Here is a 6,434-nt window from a genome sequence, read left to right on the forward strand (position 1 = left end):
CTGCCTCATATTCAGATTTTTCTGGGAAAACAAATGCTTCAAGCTCTTGTGATCAGTAAATACCTCACAAGCTTCCCCATACAAGAAGTGTCGCCAGATCTTAAGGGCAAAAACAATCGCAGCCAATTCTAGATCATGCGTCGGATAATTCTTTTCATGGTCCTTTAGCTGACGAGATGCATAGGCTACAACCCGTCCTTCCTGCATAAGGACACAACCCAAACCAAACTTAGACGCATCGCTGAAGACCACGAATGGCTTATGTGGTTCTGGGAGTGCTAACACTGGTGCCGTTGTCAACCTGTTCTTCAATTCCTGGAAGCTTCTCTCACACTTCTCTGACCAAACAAATTCTGTATTCTTCCGAGTCAAAGCTGTGAGAGGTCCGGATAGGCGAGCAAAACCCTCTACAAACCTTCGGTAGTAACCGGCGAGCCCCAAGAAACTCCGGATCTCGCGCACTGTAGTCGGGCGTGGCCATGACAAAATGGCTTCTACCTTACTAGGATCAACCGCCACTCTGCCCCGGGAGATTACATGCCCAAGAAATTTAACTTCTTCCAACCAGAACTCACACTTGCTGAGCTTGGCGTATAGCTGGTGTTCTCTCAATCTCTCAAGTACCAGACTAAGATGATACACATGCTCTTCAACATCTCGGGAATAAATCAGTATATCATCAATAAATACTACCACAAAGGAGTCCAGGTAAGGCTGAAACACCCTATTCATTAAATCCATGAACGCTGCAGGGGCATTAGCTAACCCAAACGGCATCACCTTAAATTCATAATGCCCATACCTCGACCTGAAAGCAGTTTTAGGCACATCCTGGTCTCTGATTCTCAGCTGGTAGTATCCCGACCTCAGATCAATCTTGGAGAACACGGCTGCTCCTTGAAGCTGGTCAAACAAATCATCAATCCGCGGGAGTGGGTATTTATTTTTGATGGTCACCTTATTCAATTCCCGATAGTCAATGCACATACGGAGGGTTCCATCTTTCTTCTTAACAAATAAAACTGGTGCACCCCACGGCGACGTACTAGGCTGAATAAATCCCTTCTCTACCAGTTCTTGCAACTGAGTCTTCAACTCTTTCAATTCAGCCGGTGCCATGCGATAAGGAGCTTTATGCACAGGAGCCGCTCCAGGTTCCAAGTCTATGACAAACTCCATCTCCCGAACAAGGGGTAGTCCGGGCAAGTCATCCACAAACACATCGGGGAACTCTTCCACAACTGGAATGTCTGCCAAAGACTTCTTCTCAGACGGCGTGGACACCATCTGCACCAAGAATGCATCCGCTCCCCATGCAATCTCTCGTCTTGCCTGAATCGCCGATATAATTATCGGTTTCTCTTTTAATCTACTCCCCACAAATTCCAGACAATCACCATCTGGAAGCTAAAAGCTAATTATCCGACTTCTGCAATTAATACTCGCAGAATATCGGTATAGCCAATCCATTCCGAGGATAATATCAAAACCCAACAGCTTGAACACCACCAAATCCGCATCCAAGAATCTTTCCTCAAAATTTAACGGGCATCCCAAAGCAATCTTGGAACACCACACCATCTCGCCATCGGGTAGAGCCACTACCATAGCCTTCGGCAACGGTTCCGTGACCAAATTACACACCCGAGCAAATGTGGAAGACACAAACGATTGTGAAACACCAGAATCAAACAAAGTACAAGCATAAAACTCATACAAACGGACTCTTCCTGAACCAAACACACAACCCATGAAATCAAAAAAAAAAACAACGAAGAAACCAAATGCACCAAAAATTAAATCCAACTTAAAAATTAAATTAATCCATACCTGTGATTACTCCAGCATCATGGGTCGCTGGTGCCTCATCATCCACCTCTCCGGGTGTGACAGCATAAACCCGGGCTTGCACTGCTTGTCTCGGGTTGGTTCTTCCACCGTGTCTACCTCCACGGCTTCCTTGAACTCTGACGAGGCAATCCCGAGCAATATGTCCCACTTGGCCGCACCGATAACACTGGGGTCCGCTACTCGTCCGACACTCGCCCTCATGAGCTCTATTACAAACTCCACAAACAGGCATACGTCCTCCCATGCGAACACTTGAGGATGCTTGAGGTCGAGTTTCGGTCCGCTGAACAAACTTCTGAGGCGAACCCGAGCTGCTTCCTTCACCAGAAAAACTCCGCCTCTTTTGCCCTGGAGGGGAGCCCATACTCAGATTATTTTCCCGCTCTACAAGGGTGGCCACATCCACTAACTCCTGAAAAGTGGATATCCGATGGCTGACCACCATACGGCGTATGTCATGACGCAGCCCCTCCTGGAAACGATCTGCTCGCATCTCCTCAGTGGCGACAAGGTGAGGAGCAAACCGCTCAAGTTCTATGAACCTCCGGGCGTACAGCTCCACTGTCGCGCCCCCTTGGACCAGATTGGAGAAGTCTCTTGCCTTTTGCTTCCTTACCGATGCGGGAAAGAAGCGGTCATTGAACTCTTTCTTGAAACGCTGCCAGGTCACCGCAGCGAAAGATCCCAGTTCAGATTCCAATAGCACCCTCTTGGTATCCCACCAATCAGAAGCGGTACCTTGCAAGAGATAGCTGGCGTAAAGTACTTGCTGTGCCTCAGTGCACCCACACACCTCAAAAGTCTTCTCCAGATCTTTGATCCATTTTCCAGCCTGAATTGGATCCTCATTTCCCGTGAAGTGAGGAGTCCTATGCGCCAAGAAGCGCTCATAGGTGCATCCGGCTTGCACCATGCTACTGGACCCTCCTGGATACACCCAAGGCCCTCCCTGATATGGCCAGGGACCTCCTGGTTGTGGCCAATACCCTCCTTGTTGCGAACAAGGCTCTCCTGACGGTGGATAAGGCCCTCCTGATGGTGGACAAGGCCCTCTTGATGGTGGCCAAGGACCCCCTTATGGTGGCCAAGGTCCTTGTGGTGGCCAAGGCCCTGCCTGTTGAGACCTCGCACTCTGTTGCATAAACTCCGTCATCTGCCGAATTGCTTCGGCTATGGAGTCATCTCTGGAGGTATTTTCCTGTGGTTCCTGAGTATTTTTCCTTGGTCTCCCTGGTCTCCCCATACTCCTGTCACAACACCACACTTGACCCTCCTTTAAGAAAACAAATAAAACCATCATAAAACCAACAAAAACAAAAAACAGCACTACACAGCAAGAGATAAAAGAAACCAACATGCCAAAACATAACTAAATAAAATAAAAACAAGCAAACAAGCCCAAACAAATAAAACAAATAAAACAACTATACTTAACATAATTTTCAAAACACAACTTTAAAAACATTCTGGTACTACCTACGGGACATGTGGTTTTACCCAGAGCCAAACCGCTCTGATACCACCTGTGACGCCCCCAAATCCCCACGCCCAAACACGGGGAAAATGAGACGTCCGGATGGTGACAACCCGGGTCACCATCCCATCGACGGGTGCCGAGTGTGTGCGAGGCAACATATGTGTACAGAGAAACACGCAGCGGATAACGAAAGTCATAACTAAGTACCAGAATTCTTTCTTAACGTAATACAAGCTGTTTAAAACGTACATAGATAAAATATTACAAAACACAAATACAGTTTTAAACAAATATAAAAGATAGCATCAGCAACCCGGTGGAGCCGCATCCTCGGGCTCAGTCTCCCCCTCTTCGTCCTCTAACTCTGCACCAAAAGCTACGGAACCACGAATGGTACCGCAGGTAAGTAAAACCCAAACACTACCAGATAAAAACACATAAAACTCAAACAAGATAGATGAAACATGCCCAATGCACAAAGCCCATAAAACACCAGTTTTCCACACACGCCAAAAACCCATTTGGCCCAAAAACACATCCTTTCTGAAAAACACGCCAAAAGTCACATTTGGCCGCCAAAAGTCCATTTGGCCCAATATCTCGCCAGAAGTCCATCTGGCCCAATATCTCGCCAGAAGTCCATCTGGCCCACGCCAAAAGTCCCATTTGGCCTCACAAACCATTATCCAATTTTAACTGTATGCACCATGACTTCCCCTAGGGGTCATCCGCACACCCTGGCTCCAATGTCACACCGTAGAGTACCACCACGCATGTGACACCTAACGAGCGATGCCCAGTTCCGCGCCCCGCGCGTGCGTAGCCAAGCATCCTCTAGCCCTCGCCAGCGAAGGGCCACGGAGTCGGTGAGTAGGGCAATGCCCGGTTCCGCGCCCGGCGCGTTCGTAGCCAAGCATCCCCTAGCCCCGCTCCCGTCATCGCTCTCGACAATTCAGGGGACATCACTCAGTTTATTCCGCTCCCGAGTGACCAGAGGAGCTCCACCGAGATAATAACCCATCCCGACTTGGGCTCATGATACACACGCACCCGTAAAACCACTCACGCCAATACACAGGCTTTTCACATAAAACCACAAACACACGTGCATGCACCATGTAATGTCATAACAATGCATAATAAAATAATCCAACAATCATAAATCAAATAAACAGGCAACTCCGTCCTCCATCCATCCGACCCCCGAAACTCCTCGGACTCAGTCCGGAATCAACAACCAACAACAGTAAATAATTGAATGAGCAATATATATTAAAATCTGAAAATAGGGTTTGGAAAATACTTACAGCGCTATACGGTAATTTTAGAAAACAAGCGGCGTTGCAAACGGCGGAAAAACAGCAACGTCACAGTGAAAATTCACTGTGGCCGTGGGTTTGAAAAACCCACTTTTGAACGGGGACAAACTAGGACACGAGATTGATAGGGTATGGTCTAGGGATGGTTGTGAAGCTATTGGAGTGACGAACGGCCGTGGGTGGCGGCGGAGTCGCCGGAAAATGGCCGAAATACCCAAATCGGAAAACAAGCTCGTAGGAGCTGCTCCGGTGGTCGTTGGAGGCCGGAAATGGGTGGGTTAGGACGGCAAGGAGTCGGTGATGAAGTGGTGAAGAAATGGTGGCCGGAGGTGGAGCGACGGCGGCGGATCGGAGTCAAAACCGTGCGGCTTTGTTGGGCTTTTTCCGGCCAAATGGCCGGCCGGTTGGGGGTGAGCTTGGGTGGGGTGGTGCACCGGAGGGAGGGGAAGAGAATGGAACCGGTGGGGGGCCGAACGGTGGCCGGACGGCGGCGGTAGGGGCTGAAGAAGGGGACGCCGGCGTGAGGGAGAGGGAGGAGAGAGAGAGAGCACGGGGGGGGTCCGAACGCGGGGAGAGAGAAGAGAGGAAAAGAAAAAGAAAAAAAGAAAAAGAAAGGAAAAAGAAAAGAAGGGAAAAAGAAAAAGGAAAAAAGAGAAAAAGGAAAAAGATGTGAAAAGAAATGAGGTCCAGTCCTCACTTCGGGAAAACGAAACAAACCGCCAAAAAGATTAAAAACCACAAAACAACTAAAAGAAATAAAACACAACATCAAATAAATTAAATTAAATTAAAAAACTAATTTTAAAACGCAATTAAATTAAAATAAATAACTGATATATTAATTAAAATAAAAACAATTATTTCAGCGAAAATACACTCAAAAGCGGGTCATCACATAATTTCTCTAAAAAAATATATCACTTCTCTTTATTAAAAATATATATATATCTCTATAGTAATAAGCGCCTATTCCGCTGCTACAGGAATGAGCAGTAAATTCTCATTTGGTTTCTGTGTATCTAATGTCTTCACTCTTTCCGTGTGTTTAGTCTTTTTTGTCCTTTTTCTTTTTCTTTTTACTTTTTTACTTTTCTCGATTCTTCTTCTCTTCGTCTCTCTCTTCTCTCTTATCTCTTTGTCTCCACTCCCCATCTTGCTGAACCTCTCTCTCTCTCTCTCTCTCTCTCTCTCTCTCTCTCTCTCTCTCTCTCTCTCTCTCTCTCTCTCTCTCTCTCTCTCTCTCTCTCTCTCTCTCTCTCTCTCTCTCTCTCTCTCTCTCTCTCTCTCTCTCTCTCTCTCTTCGTTTATTCCTCTTCACAGAATCTCCATCAACTTTTACCTCCTCCACGGCCGCTTTCTTCTTAGTCTTCTTCTATTTTCTTTCATTTTTGTGTTTTTTCTTACTTGAAGAATGATAAAGATTGTGTAATTTTGATACTATAGGCGAGTTTGATTTTTAGGAGCAGAAATTTAGGTTTCGGGCTTTGCCTTCGGCGAGCACTCTCTGGAGACGAGCTCAGTGCTGTTGGATTCAAGCACAAACTTGGAGAAGGTGAAGAGCGAGCCAGCACCACTCGAACCCCATCCCAGCTCTTGGTTTCTGATCCGACGGTAGATATCAAGAACCAGAAATATGCTGTTAAGTTTGATGGTTATTGGTATATGATTATTATAGATTCCTTTTTAACCCAAATATGTTGTTTGTTTGTTTGTTTGTTTTTTTTATTTATCAAATCCATCCTATGCAACCAAAGTTAGTCTTATTCTATAGCCATTATATACTTAAA

Source organism: Carya illinoinensis, chromosome 12 (genome assembly GCF_018687715.1).
Source record: "Carya illinoinensis cultivar Pawnee chromosome 12, C.illinoinensisPawnee_v1, whole genome shotgun sequence".
Lineage (NCBI taxonomy): Eukaryota > Viridiplantae > Streptophyta > Magnoliopsida > Fagales > Juglandaceae > Carya > Carya illinoinensis.